Source organism: Dermochelys coriacea, chromosome 2 (genome assembly GCF_009764565.3).
Source record: "Dermochelys coriacea isolate rDerCor1 chromosome 2, rDerCor1.pri.v4, whole genome shotgun sequence".
Taxonomy (NCBI): Eukaryota; Metazoa; Chordata; order Testudines; family Dermochelyidae; genus Dermochelys; species Dermochelys coriacea.
Genome location: NC_050069.1, coordinates 113103725 through 113123633, shown reverse-complemented (window position 1 = coordinate 113123633; position 19909 = coordinate 113103725).

Genomic DNA, 19909 nt, shown 5'->3' with positions numbered 1-19909 from the left:
CAATAGCCCTGTGGAAGCTTGCAACGCCAGACAGCTACCGGTCAGTCGGGAATCAATTTGGAGTGGGCAAATCTACTGTGGGGGCTGCTGTGATGCAAGCAGCCAACGCAATCAAAGATCTGCTGATATCAAGAGTAGTGACCCTGGGAAATGTGCAGGTCATAGTGGATGGCTTTGCATCAATGGGATTCCCTAACTGTAGTGGGGCCATAGACGGAACCCATATCCCTATCTTGGCACTGGAGCACCAAGCCAGCAAGTACATAAACAACAAGGGGTACTCTTCAATAGTGCTGCAAGCACTGGTGGATCACAAGGGACGTTTCACCAACATCAACGTGGGATGGCCGGGAAAGGTACATACTGCTCGCATCTTCAGGAACTCTGGTCTGTTTCAAAAGCTGCAGGAAGGGACTTTCTTCCCAGACCAGAAAATAACCGTTGGGGATGTTGAAATGCCTATAGTTATCCTTGGGGACCCAGCCTACCTCTTAGTGCCATGGCTCATGAAGCCATACATAGGCAGCCTGGAGAGTAGTCAGGAGCTGTTCAACTGCAGGCTGAGCAAGTGCAGAATGGTGGTAGAATGTGCATTTGGACGTTTAAAAGCGCGCTGGTGCAGTTTACTGACTCGGTTAGACCTCAGCAAAACCAATATTCCCACTGTTATTACTGCTTGCTGTGTGCTCCACAATATCTGTGAGAGTAAGGGGGAGACGTTTATGGAGGAGTGGGAGGTTGAGGCAAATCGCCTGGCTGCTGGTTACACACAGCCAGACATCAGGGCAGTTAGAAGAGCACAGGAGGGTGTGGTGCGCATCAGAGAAACTTTGAAAACCAGTTTCATGACTGGCCAGGCTATGGTGTGAAAGTTCTGTTTGTTTCTCCTTGATGAAACCCCCCGCCCCTTGGTTCACTCTACTTCCCTGTAAACTAACCACCCTCCCCACCTCCCTTCAATCACCGCTTGCAGAGGCAATAAAGTCATTGTTGCTTCACATTCATGCATTCTTTAATTCATCACACAAATAGGGGGATAATTACAAGGGTAGCCCAGGAAGGGTGGTGGAGGAGGGAAGGACAAGACCACACAGCACTTTAAAAGTTTAAAAGTTTAAAACTTATTGAATGCCAGCCTTCTGTTACTTGGGCAATCCTCTGGGGTGGAGTGGCCGGGTGGCTGGAGGCCCCCCCACCGCGTTCTTGGGCGTCTGGGTGAGGAGGCTATGGAACTTGGGGAGGAGGGCAGTTGATTACACAGGGGCTGTAGCAGCGGTCTGTGCTCCTGCTGCCTTTCCTGCAGCTCAACCATATGCTGGAGCATATTAGTTTGATCCTCCAGCAGCCTCAGCATTGAATCCTGCCTCCTCTCATCACACTGCCGCCATCTTTCAGCTTCAGGCCTCTCTTCAGCCCGCCACCTCTCCTCCTGGTCATTTTGTGCTTTCCTGCACTCTGACATTGTCTGCCTCCATGCATTTGTCTGTGCTCTGTCAGTGTGGGAGGACAGCATGAGCTCAGAGAACATTTCATCGCGAGTGCGTTTTTTTTGCCTTCTAATCTCTGCTAGCCTCTGGGAAGGAGAAGATCCTGTGATCCTTGAAACATATGCAGCTGGTGGAGAAAAAAAAAGGGACAGTGGTATTTAAAAAGACACATTTTATAGAACAATGGGTACACTCTTTCATGGTAAACCTTGCTGTTAACTTTACATACATAGCACATGTGCTTTTGTTACAAGGTTGCATTTTGCCTCCCCCCACCGTGTGGCTAACAGCGGGGAACATTTCTGTTCAGCCATAGGCAAACAGCCCAGCAGGAACGGGCACCTCTGAATGTCCCCTTAAGAAAAGCACCCTATTTCAACCAGGTGACCATGAATGATATCACTCTCCTGAGGATAACACAGAGAGATAAAGAATGGATGTTGTTTGAACGCCAGCAAACATACACTGCAATGCTTTGTTCTACAGGGATTCCCGAGTACGTGCTACTGGCCTGGACTGGTAAAGTGTCCTACCATGGTGGATGGAATAAAGCTGCCCTCCCCAGAAACCTTTTGCAAAGGCTTTGGGAATATATCCAGGAGAGCCACGAATGCCAGGGCAAATTAATCATTAAACATACTGGCTTTTAAACCTTGTATAGTATTTTAAAAGGTACACTCACCAGTGGTCCCTTCTCTGCCTGGAGGGTCCGGGAGGCAGCCTTGGGTGGGTTCGGGGGGTACTGGCTCCAGGTCCAGGGTGAGAAACAGTTCCTGGCTGTTGGGAAAACCGGTTTCTCTGCTTGTTTGCTGTGAGCTATCTACAACCTCATCATCATAGTCTTCCTCGTCCCCAAAACCTGCTTCCGTGTTGCCTCCATCTCCATTGAAGGAGTCGAACAACACGGCTGGGGTAGTGGTGGCTGAACCCCCTAAAATGGCATGCAGCTCTTTATAGAAGCGGCCGTTCACCTCTCTGGTTTTCTGGTAGGCTTGCCTCAGCTCCTTAAGTTTCACGTGGCACTGCTTCAGATCCCTGTTATGGCCTCTGTCCTTCATGCTCTGGGAGATTTTGACAAATGTTTTGGCATTTTGAAAACTGGAACGTAGTTCTGATAGCATGGATTCCTCTTCCCATACAGCGATCAGATCCCGTACCTCCCTTTCGGTCCATGCTGGAGCTCTTTTGCGATTCTGGGACTCCATCATGGTCACCTCTGCTGATGAGCTCTGCATGGTCACCTGCAGCTTGCCACACTGGCCAAACAGGAAATTGAAATTCAAAAGTTCGCGGGCTTTTTCCTGTCTACCTGGTCAGTGCATCTGAGTTGATAGTGCTGTCCAGAGCGGTCACAATGGAGCACTCTGGGATAGCTCCCGGAGGCCAATACCGTCTAATTGTGTCCACAGTACCCCAAATTCGACCCAGCAAAACTGATTTCAGCGCTAATCCCCTTGTCGGGGGTGGAGTAAGGAAATCGATTTTAAGAGCCCTTTAAGTCGAAAAAAAGGGCTTCATCATGTGGATGGGTGCAGGGTTAAATCGATTTAACGCTGCTAAATTCGACCTCAACACTTAGTGTAGACCAGGGCAAAGGGAGCTCATGTTGCAAGATTATTAAATTACATTACAAAAAGAAACTTAACAAAATAGTTGACTGTAACTAAATGATTCAGTGAACTCCTGGTTGACAGAAAAATACTGAAATCATTGGTGTCTGAGAGAAAAAGTTAAATCCATACCACAATTCACTACTTACTTGCAACAATAAGAATGAAAGGAGCAAAATCAAAAAGGGAAGTGTAACCCTGTTCTAGCATTCATTGAGACCATTTCATGTTTTGTTGACATGGTGTCACTAACGATATGATAATGGGGAGTGCCCTGCAACACCATGAATCACTGTTGGTTTTTGGTCACACTGGTCATTACATGCTTTTTTCTCCATAGAGTGATTAGTCAAGCCTCTTTGAAATGGCATTATGAGAGAATGAGCTGAGTTAATAACTGTTTGAAATGTATTAATATCCTGCAAACATTTAGCTCCGGCATGTCCAGAAATAATTGAAATCCTAAATTCCCCATGCAGATCCTGTGGCTCCACACAATTAGAGTTTTAAAATGAATCATTTTGGCCCAGATTGTCCCTGGCCTTTGCATGGTGCATAAAGGGGAGGGTTGAAGGTGCCTTCTATTTTGTTTTCTGTCAGCTTTTGTGTGTGACAAAAATGTTTGAGTCGGTGGGCAGTCCGAGGAAGTGTGTGTGATGACCTAGCTGCACACTTCCTCTTCAGAAGAAGCTGGGGCTGTTCATATTCATTTTGTTGCTGATTATGGGTATATGGGAAATGCATGGATTTACTTTGCACTAGAATTCTCTCTAGGGGATAAACTGAGCCATAGCATAATTGAGGCCACCCCCCTGACTTCAGTAGAGGTAGCACCTGCCTACATCAGGGCTGAATTTGACTCTCTGATGGTAAGGAAGTGGTGGTACTCTTAAATTCTCCTCCCCACTCCTTCCCCACCCCCTGGAAACACTGTAGCTTGCCTATTGTGGCACTATTAAGAGATCCATAGAGAAGAGTGTTTCATCCTTTAAATCTACCCAATTTTCAGACATTGACATGAGTTGCTATATGTCTTCTGGTGTCTGTTCTGGTGTGGAAGTAATGTCAAAGTGGGAGACCACTATAGACATCTGCTCAATAAGGGTTGTCATTGCTGGATTTGTTGACCAGTTTCAAGTCTAAAATCTGTAAGAGCTGATCTATATAATTCAGCTTTTTTTTGCTCTTTACTAACTATATTCTAGTCCAGTGACTGTAGTAGGAGAAGCCAGAGGCAAAGTCTGGAATGTTGGAAATATTCATGAGATGGAATGGGTAAGTGTCTACGCCCAATTTCCTTTTGAAAATGTTTGCAAATGTTCAAGGTGCTTTGGTGTGATTGCATTGTGTGCCCTTTCCACATTTAGTGGACAATTTGGCTGTGAGTTCATGATTTTTATTCAGGAGGTTATGAAGCCATTTCTAGTTTAGTCTATATACAGGTTCTTATACAGTCTTCATCATCATAGCATCTGAGCCAGGCATGTAGGTTTTTAGAATTCCATAGATGCGCAATTCTAGAGTGACCTGCTTGCCAGGTCATTTAATTTTTGCTGCTATTCTTCATTCTTTGGTGACCAGAAAGGAATATTTTATCTCTTGCTAGACTTCTGTTTGTCCTCCCGTGTGCACTGCATAGTTTCTTCTATCTAGATTTGGAGAGATTTTTGTGTCCTTTTCATTCAGAGACAATGTTTCTTAATCCCTTACACTCCCCAGCCAGGTTCTCATCTGAAGGAATGCATCTTTGCCCATATGCACTTTATCTATTTATCAGTTCTATGTATGGATTCCCTGCATGCCCTCATAAACCATGGTGGGAAGCTGCCATGCTGCTGCAACAATCCTCTGTTCATTTGCACAGCAGGGTATCTATTTTGGGCAGATTTTCATTGGTGATGCTCATGGAAGTCAGATTGTTGAAGAATTCAGCTTTTGTTTTAATAGTGTTTAAGTAGTACAGTAAAATCCAGGTGTGAGGCTCCCAAGTAAAGTCTTTCAAGCCTCTGACTATGGGAACTGCAAATTTTGGGCATTGGCTAGCATTCTGGCTGGGTGGAATGGTCAATTCCCTAGTCAAAAACAAACTCCCTTTCTCCATAGCTCTGTTGCTAGCAAAAATGTGAATTTTCCTTGGTCTGGCCAATTATATGTATTTTTTTCACATAACTCTAGCACCCAAGATTCTTTTTGTGTTCAGGATGAGAAGAAATAAAGTAAACAAAGATTACCTTGATTGTATGACTTCTGGTGAATGTTCTAAGTACATTCAACCAGAACACATCTATTATGGTGTTCATAGTACCATATTCAAGTATCAGAGGGTAGCCGTGTTAGTCTGTATCCACAAAAACAATGAGGAGTCTGGTGGCACCTTAAAGACTAACAGATTTTTTTGGACATAAGCTTTCGTGGGTAAAAAACCAATTCTTCAGCATTAAGGTGCCACTGGACTCCTTGTTGTTTTAATGTACCATATTAGCTGCTACTCTCTAAAATTCCACTGATTTCAATATATCATATTAATGAACAAAAGCAGTAAAGCAAGTGCAACAAAGGGCTAGGTTAAAGGCTAATTGCATAAAGGGTAAATAACACACCCATCTAGTGCTTCCATCTGGAAAGAAGAGCCAAGACAGATTTGGTGTATTCTCTAGGCAACAGCAATTCCCGCCCCCCCCCCCGCCCCCTTCTATGCTCCTTTGATAGTAGGGAGATTTTTCCAGTAGCTAGTAAAGTCTCTCAGAGATGAGTCTGGTATTGGGACCCAGATGCCTTATGCGTTTCTTGAATACCATATGCTATGTATTTTAGACAGTCCTAGAACTTCCCACGCCTCCACATACCAGTGTTGGGGCAAATTCAGAGAAGAGTCTAAGATGGTATAATACTTCTGGTCCCTCAATATGTAATTTAAATACCACCTTAGACCAGTTTAAGACCATTCATCAACATGTAACTTACACTCTTTACACATCTCTGAATTTTTTCTAGAAGTGAAGAAGAGATTTGAATGTTATTTCCTTAACTGAGCTGTAAGTGTTTTGCATCTTTGTTCTCTGTTGGTGGCAGCATAGGAATACACAGGTAACAGACCAAGTTTAATAGGACAAATGGGGTTTGAGGGAATAAGGGATATAGATTTTTACACAGACAGTCTGGAACGACCTCTTCTCTTGCCTTTTCTCTTCTATGTAATCCTTACAGAAAGAAATGTTACCATTCAATATTGCATTGTAATTCAATAAAACAGTCCACTTTACACTAATACTATTATCCTCCATATAATGAAATAAAATATTTTGCTACATTCCTTTATAAGGAGAAACCTTTCCCATAATGCATTTCAAACAGATATACACTCATGAGTCATTTTTCACAATAAGACTATGCAGCTTTGTGATGCTAGAATTATTAGCAATGCATTTATATCCCAGCTCTTGTCAGCAATCAGGCAACGGCCAGATACTTGGCTTGCAGCTCATGTTCTAATTGTTAAACATGTGTTTCCAATATGCTTGTGATTGGCTTAATTATCCTTAGTTAATTCTGGACTTATTTATGTTGTAGGGGATAGCAGGCACTCCATGAAGTTATTTATTGACACCAAATGGTGATTTTAAGGATGGACAACAAAGATATAATGAGGCCATTAAAAAAACTTGCTTCAACATAGATGGGGTACATGCAGTAACTTTGCCAGTATATCTATGCTAGTACAACTGTACTGCAAATCCCTCTTGTTGTAGCTTACCCCAGCAAGACTGCTTTATTTAGCATAGCATATGTCTGTTTCCTGAACAAAATAAGTTATACTTGCAAAAGCACTTTTATGCTGATATAACTGAGTCTATACTTGGGCTTTTCCTAGTATAGAAGTAATATTATTTTGCTGGTAACAGTTTTAATATAGACCTGACCTTAGAGTTTCAGTGGGAGGGGGAAATTGGGTATGAATTACATAAATAAACTTCTACAGTGTGCACATTTCAACATCCCATGTTTGCACTCTATAGGTCTGGCTCTTCTTCCTCCCAATGCTTAGCACTTTGCACTTACTCTACAGAGAGTAAGTGGTGTTCTTCTATTACTTTTTTGGCTTTATTTTGCTAAAAAAAATAACACACCTTCTGACTCTAACACAGTTCATTAAATAGCCTTGTGGTGGGGCGGTGCCCCACCCCCAGGCAAGATTGGGCTACAACAGGCCAGAGCGGCTGCGTGGAATGGCAGCCAATCGGTGCCGAGCAGAGGGCAGCCAATGAGGGCCAGGCTGGGCCCTATATAAAGGCTGTCCAGGAGAGCTGCAGAGAGTGTCTCCCAAACCTTTAAAGGGGAAGGTCTGTTTTGAGAGGAGAGCCCAGCCCAGCCGGGCCTAGAGGGTGCAAGGGGTGATGCAGGGAGGACTGATAGATGAGGGGAGAGAAGGAGGGTGGAGAGGCTGCCACCTAGAGCAGTGGGCAGGCCTGAGTCCTTCCCCCTTGTACTGCATCTGGCTGTGGAGGAGAGGCTGTGACAGACTGCAACTGGTCCTTGAGCAGAGAGGCTAGACTTTTTGGGCTATGGTTGGCCACTGTAGTAGGGGTGAGTTGGAAGACTGCTGTTAAACCTGCCCCCAACCCCGCAGAAGGGGGTAAGGATGGACTGGGGGCACTACTGGAGGGCAGTGTCCTGAAGTGGATGTTGTCGAGCGGGGAGCAATGTGAGTCTGGATACTGGCACAGCAGATGACAGACAGGACATCACCAGCAGAGGGCGCTCTGCAAGGTACAGAGCTAATTCCCAGATGTGCCAGTGGGAGGTGCTGCGGTGGTGAGGCCCAACCCCCTCACAAGCCTCCAGATAAAATACTGGTTATAGCAGGGGTGGGCCAACTTTTTGGCCCAAGGGCCACATCTGGGAATAGAAATTGTATGGCAGGCTATGAATACTCCCAAAATTGGGGTTGGGGTGCAGGAGGGGGTGAGGACTCTGGCTGGGGGTGCAGGCTCTGGGGTGGGGCTGGGAATAAGGAGTTTGGATTGTAGGAGGGTGCTCCGGGCTGGTACCGAGGGGTTTGGTGGATGGGAGGGGCATCAGGGCTGAGGCAGGGGTTTGAGGCATGATGGCTCTGTCCGGGGGTGTGGGCTGGGGTGAGAGTTTTGGGGTACAAGAGGGTGCTCCAGGCTGATATTGGAGGGTGGGAGGGGGATCAGGGTTGGGGCAGTGGGTTAGGGCATGGGGGGAGACTCAGAGGTTCAGGCTCTGCGCAGTGCTTACCTCAAGCGGCTCCCAGAAGCAGCAGCATGTCCCTTCTCTGTCTCCTACGTGGAGACAGGCAGCTCTACACGCTGCCCCATCCGCAGGCACAGCCCTGTAGCTCCTGGCCAATGGGAGATGTGGGGGCAGCGCTTGGGGTGGGTGTAGTGTGCAGAGCGGAGCCCCCTGGCTGCCCCTAGGCATAGGAGCCAGAGGAGGGTCATACCGCTGCTTCTGCAAGCTGTGTGGAGCGGCCTCCAACCCTGCTCCCCAGCGGGAGCTCGAGGGCTGGATTAAAATGGCTGGTGGGCTGAATCCAGCCCGCAGGCCATAGTTTACCCACCCCTAGGTTAGAGCAATGTAAATCTGAGGTAACTTTAATACCTTAAAAGGAGTTACTCTGGATTTACACTGAAATATCTGAGATCAGAAATTGGCACTCTGACTATGGTGTTTAGGTGGGTTTTTGTTGTTTACCCTTCAGTTGACTGTTGATCACTTGCTTGGTTTTTAAAATATTTTCTTTTTTAAATAGTTTGCTCTAAAGAATCCTCATTATTTAGGAAATTTAAACCTAACTCTTCAGTCATCACTCCTGTGGTCACTTCTACTGTAATGCTCTTTGGGTAGCATCTAGGGTCTCTTTTGAAGATAATAAGCTATTCTTACTCTGCAGCTTAATGTTCCTGTATAGCTTGTAGCTAGGAATCACTGTACCGCATTGATTTATCATTCCACTGCATAACTAACACACCAATCATGTCAATCAAATATTTACCGGCAGCTAGAAGTCTATATAAAACTTGATCATCCTGACTATTAGTGTATAATTAGTTTTAAAAAAATCCTCTGTAAAAGGCTTAAACATCTATTTCTAAATAGAAACATTCTATTTTCAAGACTAAAGCCGTGCTAAAACTAAAAAAAAAAAAAAAAAAAACCACCCCACATCTACTCTAAAAATTTTTGAATTTTCACTATTTTTTTTTCTCCAATAGGTCTAGAAATTAGTTCACTGGCTGCAAAAAGAAAAATACAGAAAGGGCAGCCATAAGTCTCTTATGTTGATACCATTTGTTATCACTGATGCTTTAAGAGAATCATATGAAAACGTAACAGATGGTGGAAATGTTTATCCAGGCTAAAAAGATTTTGTTTAAGAAAGTAGCTCATTTGATTTTATCAAATTCATTTTCTGTGCATGAAGAGATTACAAAGCATCCTAGCCACTGAATTTTTGAAATCTTTAACATTAAATCTTCCAATTTTACAAAAGTCCTGAGCAGAGTCAAAGCCAGTTAAATAGAATTGGATTATGCAGAAAAAGCACAGTATGTTAACTTGTAAGCAAATCTTCTGGATGATAGAAGGATTTTTACTTTTTTACCATAGAAGAAATAGATGTTTTCTGAAGTAACAAGCAGAATTAATCAGTTGCCAGTGAATTATTACATCCTTTGACTCGGGGATTTTATCCCTGACAATATGCATTTTTACAAAGGTTGCTCTGGGGCAAATAATGTGATTGCTGGCAAATAGTTCTAACCTACAGGAGGTAGACTGAATTCACAGGCTTCCATCAGCAGAAATATTGGAACATAAAAGAGCACTTTAAGGGATCTGTACATTCCTTTTCTATGATGCAATAATTAGAGTACTGTATTTCAGTTTCAAAGACCCTTTCAGGGATTTATTGATAGAATTATTCTTGAAACATAGGCAGACTATAAAAAAGGAGGCTTCTGAGAGTCAAAATAATCCCAGGATTGTCATGGCAACTTCCCAAATTGGTCTTCTCTGGGGGATGGATGTGTACTTAATGGATCCCTTCCACAAGATGTTTCTATTAATTCATGTACAACAAGCCCCTTTGGGTCTGACACCTCAGAATTCTTTGTGCTACCTGCTTCAGCACTGTTTTTTTTAAGGCAGTGTGTAATCTATCTAAATGATAGAGAGATACCTTTGATTATTAACAATACCTTCTGAAGACGATTGAATAAAAATCAGGACCGGACAAAGAGGTGATATAAATAGGGGTGGTGGATAGCAAAAGGAAGGGGGATATAGCAGCAGGCAGAGGAGGAAGTCAAACACCTAGGATATCGATGTGGGACAAGGTGAATAAGCATCTTTTATTGGATCAGATTCATTTGGTGAGAGAAACAAACTTTTAAGCCACACGGGGCTTTGAGCCTAGGAAAGGTAATGTAAGCTGCCACCAGACCTTGCCAGAACAGATGCAAAACCTACAGACATCTCCACTGCTTCAACGATCACAATCACACCCTCCAACACACCTTTCAAGATCCATGGATCCTACACATTCCTACTACAGCATGTGGTCTACCTCATCCAGTGCACTAAATGCCACAATAACAATATGGGTGAAACCAATCACTACACTCATGGGCAGAGGGTGAAGCTTCCCCTGGGGGAAACTAGCTCCCTGTCCTGCCTCTTCCAGCCAAGGCCATGCCCCCACTCACTGCTCTCAGCCTCCCCCTGCAGCTAGCTGGGAGGCTGTGAAAAGTGATACTTTCCTCAACAGACTTACTAGCTAGCAAGTTTTTTTGGTAAAGCAACTGTCAAGGTTCCTTCCCCACTCTGAACTCTAGGGTACAGATGTGGGGGCCTGCATGAAAATCTCCTAAGCTTACTTTTTACCATCTTAGGTTAAAACTTCCCCAAGGTACAAACTATTTTACCCTTTGCCCTTGGACTTTCGCTGCCACCATCAAACATTTAACCGGTTACTGGGAAAGTTGTTTGGAAATGTCTTTCCTCCCCCAAAAATCCTCATCAAAACCTTGCACCCCCCTTCCTGGGGAAGGTTTGATGAAAATCCTCACCAATTTGCATAGGAGACTACAGACCCAAACCCTTGGATCTTAAGAACAATGAAAAAAGCATTCAGTTTCTTACAAGAAGATTTTACAGAGGATTCTTTTTACCTTATATTAAAATTCAAGATGGTAAACACCTTACAGGGTAATTGGATTCAAAACATAGAGAATCCCTCTAGGCAAAACCTTAAGTTACAAAAAGATACAAACAGGAATATACATTCTACTCAGCGCAGCTTATTTTTTTCAGCCCTTTAAAGAAATCATAATCTAATGCATATCTAGCTAGATTACTTGCTAAATTCTAAGACTCCATTATTATTCTGTCCCCGGCAAAAGCATCACACAGACCAATAGACCCTTTGTTTCTCCCTCCCTCCAGCTTTTGAAAGTATCTTGTCTCCTCATTGGTCACTTTAGTCAGGTGCCAGCAAGGTTATCCTAGCTTCTTAACCCTTTAGAGGTGAAAGGGTTTTTCCTCTGGCCAGGAGGGATTTTAAAGGTGTTTACCCTTCCCTTTATTTTTAGGACAGCAACCAAAAAAGCAAAAACAACAAAAAAAATGCAAAGAGCCATAATGGAAGAGGTGGGGCTAGAGCCACGCGGCCTGGTGCAGTGCAGCGGCTGATTGGGAGAGTGCCTGGGTGCGGCAGCAGCGAGCTGCCTCCTTCCTGTCCTTGGCTTCCAGGACAGTGGCAAAGCGAGCCAGGGCCCCCACCCCTGGCATGCTCAAAGTCAGCTCCTGTCCCCAGAAGTCTAGCTGGTAGGGAGCGCTGCTCTCTCAGTAGGCTGCCCCCTGCCCAGGCTCAGCTTCCGGGGACAGGAGCAGACTGAGCATGCTGGGCTGGGGGGGGGGGGGGGGGCTTCGACTTGCTCAGCCACTGTCCTGGAAGCCAAGCCCGGGAGCGAGGCAGCTCATTGCCGCCGCACCCAGGTGCTCTCCCAGGCAGCTGCTGTGCTGCACCAAGCAGCATCCAGGAGTGGCTCCAGGGCCTAGCTGCTAGGGAGAGCAGCTGAACATGACAGCACACCTCCCCCTGCCTTGGGTAATGTGGGATGGGGAGGGGACAGGGAGAGTGCTGGGGGCAGGGTGGAATCACATGGGGAGGTTGTCCTCCCCCTCAGCTGGTGTTGCGCCGCCCCCATAGTGGGAGGCACCAGTTGTCAGCCTGCTGAAGTGCTGAGTGGTGTGGCAAAGTGTCCTACCATAGCAGAATAAACAAGGCAACCCTCCCCAGAAACCATTGGCAGAGGATTGCAAACTACATCCAGGAAAGCTTCCTAGGGTATGTCTGTGCTGAAGTTGTCAACGATTGTTTCATGTTCTCTGTGTGTGTGTATATAAATCTCTCCTCTGTTTTTTCCACCAAATGCATCCGATGAAGTGAGCTGTAGCTCACGAAAGCTTATGCTCAAATAAATTTGTTAGTCTCTAAGGTGCCACAAGTACTCCTTTTCTTTTAACAAAACTTTTGTCTTTCACGGGTACTTAAAGCGTCCCTGCGAAAGACAAAAGTTTTGCCGATGCAAGTGGCAGTGCTCTCCTGCCCACAAAGCTAATGCCGCTCACGGGGCTGGAAGTATTTTGTTGGCAGAAGTGCCAACAAAGTGTTTACACACGCTGACTTAGCAACAAGACTGTGTCTACATATCTCTATTGAGAATTCCTGGGATATCCCACTGCACTTAAACTGTTCTGCAGGGCCCCATCTGCCTAGCTGTAGGGGGGAAATAAGAAGCAGATAGCAACTGTACCTCTATTGGTTATTTCACCATTACTTCTGGCCTGATTTTAAAAAATAAATAAACAAAAAATACAATAGATGTGTCCCTGCAGTACTGAAGCAAACTCAATACTTGTCCCAAGTTCCCTCTGTGCATCAGATTCACCAATGCTGGTCTCCTTGGGTGTGGCTCAACTGCTCAGCAGTCAAAAACAGGTCCTGGCTTGCCTTGCCACACCACCGGATCCCCTGATCTGCTGTCCTACATACTCCTACTGCTTCTCTTCCTTGTCCTCAGGGTCACTGTGGTGGCATGTGACTCCAGCTACCCCAAAGGATCCACGGAGTGTTTGGCAATGGAATTGAGGTTGCAGCTCCTTGTAAAAGTGGCATGTCTATGGCTCCGCATCAGAGTGACTATTTGCCTCTCTTGCCTTGTGGTACACTTACTGGAGCTCCTTGATTTTTCACATGACACTGCTCCTTGTCCCTGTCGTGCCCCTTCTCCTACATGCCCTGAGGGATTTGGCCCTAGATGTCAATTATCCTATGGCTGGGTCTGAGCTGTGACTGCATAGCTTCCTCTCCCTGCAGACCCAGGAGATTCCCCCTCCTTCCATGTACTTCAGGCAGGAGCACGTTTGCTGCATGGAGCCGGCACAGTCAGCTGGGCAGTTGCTATGTTAGCTCTCCATGCCAAGCAAACAGGAAGAGCAACTAAAAAAAATTCCAAGAGCTTTAAAAGGGGAGGGGCATGTACCTGGCTGCCAGACAGCAGAGTTCAAAACAGTGACTAGAGCATTGTGGGACTTCTCCTGGAGGCCAGTTAGGTCGATGTAAGCAATGCAGTGTCTACACTGACACAGCATTGCCCTAACTGCATCGATCTAAGCAATATGCCTCTTGCCAAGTGGCAGGAGGAACAGTGTAGCGTAGATGCCTCTATAGTTTTGGTTGATGTAAGTTGCCTTACGTTGATTTAACTCTATAGCGTAGGCTAAACCATAGTCTTCTTCTAATCAGAAAATAAACAGATTTTTTTCTTTCTTCCTCTTGTTGTGTGCTTTCTCCTTGCATACTCATCACTGTCCACAGCCACCTTCACCCCTCAAACTCAGTTCTCTTGGGCAGGGGTGGTGCGTATCATAGGCCAGGGAAGGCTTAGCCTTGGGCCATGCCCATGTTCCATCCCCCCTACCCTGAAGCCAGCAAGGACTCGGATCAGTCAGGGGCTTGCCGGGACAGCCCGTGAGAGTTGGGCCAGCCAGGGTTGGGCCTGCTGGGGAGGCTCAGGCCAGGCCAGTACGGCTCAGGCTGTGGGGAGGAGGAGAGACTTGGGGGACAGGGCCTCTGGTGGAAGGGGGGGTGGCAGGCTAACTTCCCTGAATGTGGGGTTCACCTACCACCCATGCTCTTGGGCCTGGTTCAAGATGGCAGGAGCAATCTCAGCAGCAGGGACCCTGCTGACATTCATTAGGCTGCCGTCTAAAGTTTGTATCTGGACAGTCTGTCCCCTGTGCTGACTGACTGCTGCAACCTTGCTCTTGCTCCTCCCTTGAAGTCTCTTCACTTCAGCTTTATTCTACCTGCCCCCCTTCTCTAACCCTTCACTTCCATCTCCTCTCTCCCTTCCTTTGTCATTCTATTTAACTAATTCCCTCCTAACATAACCCCACTTGAATTTATATAAACCAAACCAAACCTTGGGGTGGTGTTGGGGGGGGAAGGCAGAAGCAAGGCACTAACATTCCCATTGTAACCATCATTCTGCTGGTGTCATGTCCATTCTCCTTAACCTGTGTCTGTCTTGTCTTTAGACTCTTAACTCTTCAGGGCAGGGACTCTCTAGTACTCTGCATTTGTACAGTGCCCAGCACAATGGATACTACAGGAATTCAACCCTTGGCATCTCCCCACTGTGCCCACCAAAACCATACCTCTGCTCACAACACACTTGCTGGGAAGAGAGAGGACTCTTAGTTTGTGCCTTTCAGTTTGAATACCCTGAGTGGGGTGAGGTACCAGTCATTAGCTCTCCTTAGAGGGGTTTTGCTCTCTTGGTACCTGCCTGCAAGAAGTTACTTAAGAATCATAGAATATCAGGGTTGGAAGGGACCTCAGGAGGTCATCTAGTCCAATCCCCAATTTTTGCCCCAAATCTCTAAATGGCCCCCTCAAGGATTGAACTCACAACCCTGGGTTTAGCAAGCTAATGCTCAAACCACTGAGCTATCCCTTAAGCAAGCAGCCTCCTTAAAATAGGTTTAGTTACAGCTAAACTAAAAGAGTGCATTGTATTCCTAGAAATCAATTCTTCATTGTTTCTTTTGTCCAGACAGTCCAAGACACCCTAGCACACAGGAGAGAGTGCCTGTCAACACTGCAGTTGAGAGATGTGATTTCAACATGTGTAGAAATACGGGCACAAAGTTTAACCTAAAAATAGCACTGAAGAAGAGGTGGCATGACTTCTGCACAGGCTGTACAAGCCTGCCTGGAATTCTGGGTGCATACTGGGTGCAAGCCCCCACCCTTATATCTTTCCTGCTATTTTTAGTGAGTTAGCTAGATTACAGCTAGTGCAGGTACACCTACACAAGCTGCAAATCACACTTCTAATTGCAGTGTAGATGTATCCACTGTCCCATATCACTCATCTCTCCCCACCCACATCAGTCCTCCCACATGTGGTAAATGAGAAGTCCATTGATGATCAAGGGAGTTCATGCAGTTTATTGTACCTGACATCTTTCACTAAACATGTTTATCCACTTGTTTTGGTTCATTATCCAATCAGACAGCCTCTTTCCCCCACAAAGTGGTGTTTCCTAATCCATTCAAGGTGGTATGCAATGCCTAGTTGTCAGTTAACCCTCCCTTGATAGACACAATAGATGCATTTAAATGTTTTACATCCTTGAGGTGAGAGGATGCTAATTAACCTCCTTTCACATGTTTCATTTCTTGACTGAGCAGACAGACCCTGGCTTGCTAGCTTAGATCTCTTCAATGTCTCTCTGTATTTGGACATGAAGATGATGGGTATCCATAATGCAATTTTCACATTAATTTTATTCCATTAAATAACAATTATTGATAGATGCCAGGCCCTCTCTCATGATGACAGTTGGGTGGTTCTATTTTTATTGTGGCAATTTGCTCAGTTCACACAAATATGTATTAGTTTTAACTGCCAATGCTGCAAACTCATCATGGGATCTAAATTTCAGACTAAGTTCCTGAAGTCAGTAATAAAGTACCACCCAGATTTGCATGATAAAAAGTAGCCCTTCATGCAAAAATTGAGAAGGGGATGAAAGGAATTTGGGATCTGATATTCCAAACCCTATTCATGTAAACAGAGCCATCAAAGTCAGTGAGAATCACATTAGTAAACATTTGCAGGATTGGGCCCATAAACTGCAGTCCTAGAAACATCAGAGACGTTGATCCAATTAACATCGGATATTTACAAGAAGATTTTCATTCTTTTAATTCTGGAGGCAAACATTAATACCAAAAGAATGCAAAAGCAATGACAAAAAGCTATAAAGCATCCCAAACTAAAAATTTTATCTTCCATAAACACAACTCTTTCAAAATAAAGGTGTTTAAAAATAGCAGTGTAGCCGCTCTAAAATGACTCTGGCCATCATCAGAGAGCTTCCTCCCTTGGGGAATTAAAAGTAGTTCACTATGCTCCTTGCATTCTAATCAGCCAATCTCGTTATGCCTTCCTGCTGCTTAATTATAGATCTTATTAAGGGAGATGAGTTTGATTAAAAAACATAAAATAAGCATTACAAATTATGTGGTTTCCACAGGGAGACAAGATTTGCTTAGTTTTGGATGCTAGCAAGAATGTGACTTAACCCAATCACTAGCAGCCCTCTTATTCTTAATATAATTAAATTAAATTGCATGATTTAATGAGATGTCAGCAACAGAGACCACTTCTGAGAACATGCAGTATGAGGAACTACAGATAAGTGGAAATAATGGGCCAGATTGCAGCGGGGGTACATTACTATAATTCCATTGACTTCAGTGGAGCTATGACAGTAAACTACTAACTCAGGATCTGGCCCAATGTGTTGAGTCAGCCCATTAGATATTTTTGTTCAGTCAAACACCTTGTCTTCAAATGCTTTCCCCTCTGAATATAGAAACTGATAGCAGGCTACAACTTTCAGCATTACTTGTTCACCAGCCAAGCTACATTAAGCTATTGCTACTTATGTATGAAGTTAAAGCTAGTATGTTTAATATCTCCAGTTTAGCTGTGATAGTCAAACCACTATAGCAGAGAACACGAAGAAGCTGGTTTGTGTTAGAGCACAAACTAAGAAAATACTATTATCAGTTCTAATTTTGGCTTTCTTGAAAGCTTCTAGATAGACATGGCCCTATCTTTACACTGTCACAGCTCCCATTGAGATCCGTGTCGGTGAGAGTTTTTGTATGAGATAGGACTACAGGTTCAGATATACTATAGAAGGTGAATGTGTCGTCATAACCATAAAAAGAAAAGGAAAACATAACGGGTACTTACTAGCTGGTAGAGAGAAAGATGTAGCTACCAATCTTACAATAGCTGAAAAGTACAGCCTATAGGTGTAAGTATTTGCTAGGTAAATCATAGATATAAGTTAAGGCAGTAATGCAAGGAGCCCTACAACCCTCAAGGCCTGTAAAATAATAGTTTAGCTAAATTAAGTAAGGCCTAAAAAGCCTTAGTAGCTAACTCAGCTAACCAAAAAGAGTACTTGTGGCACCTTAGAGACTAACAAATTTATTAGAGCATAAGCTTTCGTGAGTTACAGCTCACTTCATCAGATACAGACTAACACGGCTGCTACTCGGAAATCAGCTAACCAAGTGTAACCCTAGACCATTAGATATCACAAGATGTAATGCTGAAACTTCTGACAGGTAACCACAAGATGATAGTTTATATCAGTATGAGATATTAAGTTAGGAATATCAACAGATGTCCAACCACAAGAATGCCATGTTAACTAATTGATGTATATGCTAATAAGCTTGAAGTAAAAGGCCTAGTAACCTATGGGAGAAGGGCACCCCAACATTAGTGGAGTGTGGAAGTTCAAATAAGGAAAAGGGGCTGAAACCCCTACTGAATATGCATTAGGCATAGTGACATCAGTATAACATAAAAGTTGTATCCTGGCCTCTGTGCCTTGAAAGATGCCAGGATGATGGCCATCAGTGATGAGGATGATGACTAACACTTAAGATTTTTCTGCAAGGGATGATTTGAGTATATGGATGCTTAGATGCTCATGTTTTATTATCTCTACCTTTCTTGCTGGGTTAAAGTGTTTGTAACTTTGCTAACTGTATTAATAAAGCTAATGCAAATGCAGAAGGCTCTTCCGAAGTGTGAGCATTGCAACCATGCCCATCAGGGTTCTCAACAGTAATTTTAACACTGGGCCTGATCTTGGATGAGAACCTACCAAATCTCAGACTGTTAATTGGGAATTCTTAAGTAATCAATATAATTAACATACAATCAATAGATCAAGCAACAACACTAAGTATATTTTGTGATAAGCTCAATTAGTGTTTCCAGTATAAATTAGCTGAGTAGGATTTTTTCCTTCTCTTCAGTATAGATGCCAAATATCAGAAAGAATGTAATTATATCAGTTGCTAGTCAGAGAAACTAAACTGTGCATCTACCAGACAGAAAGGAAAATTCAAACTTTTTTTTTTAAAATGGGGCTAGATTTCACAACCTGTCTGATTAAAAAAAAATATTTATGTAAAGAGTGCTTCCACCTTTTTGTAAAGCACTGACACCTGAATAGGTGGTAGTCATTTGGACCAATATGAATGTTCAAGGTTAGGAACTTTGTCAAAATAGTGTCTCTAATTATGCAATAAACCTGAGTAATTGATGAACTTTTAGCTAAAACTTTTCATGTTCATTTGTATTTAATCTTCATTCACTAATATTCAAAAAACTTTTGAGAATCTCAAGACTGACACTGAATGAGATCAATTCAATGTGCTACCAGAGATTGTAGATTTTTAGGAAGCAAGAGAACCATGCAGCATGCCTGACGCAAACAATGTCATAACAATGTCTAAAAAACGAAAGGACCTAATTTTCAGCCCAGCTATCCACAGTAAACAAAGAATGGCACAGTTTAAATCTATCTCGGCTAGAAACCTTCATGACTGAAAAATTATCCTGGCCGGTTGCCCTGTTGTCGCCCATCTCATAAGGGGTGCCTACCAATTCTCCCACAGGGAGCAAAAGGTTTCTATGCATTGTCTTTATTGGCCCTGGACCCTCTTCAGGTTTGCTCTTGTAGACCAGCAGGTCTCCCAGCTTTTCCATCACCAGGTAAGGTTTTGCCTTCCATCTGTCAGCTATCTTGTGTTTGCCAGCAATACCCAAATTTTGCAGCAGAACTCTGTCCCGGGCTGGAGCTCCTGCAAACGTACCCTAGTATCATATCGATGTTTGTTGCGGTCTGCATTCTTCCGAGCCACAGATGAAGCTAAGTGATAAGCATCCTGTAGCTTTTCTCTTAGGCGGGATACATATTGCTGATGAGTTTCATAGCTATCTCCATCCTCTGATACCCCAAAGCAAAAATCTATGGGTAATCTTGGTTCTTGCCCAAATATCAAGAGATATGGGGTGACTCCCATATCATCGTTCTTTGTGGCATTGTAGGCATGCACCAGAAATGCGACATGTTGGCTCCAGGTTGCCTTCTGCTCTGGTCGCAAAGTCCCCAACATATCTAATAGGGTTTGATTGAACCTCTCTGGCTGAGGATCACCTTGCGGGTGATAAGGCGTTGTCCTAGACTTTTTAATTCCCGCTATCCTCAGCACCTCCTTCAGAAGGTGACTCTCAAAGTCCCGCCTCTGATCCAAGTGTATCCGGGCTGGGAATCCATAGACTGAGAAATATTTGTCCCACAATACCCGAGCGACGGTGGTGGTCCTCTGATCACGTGTGG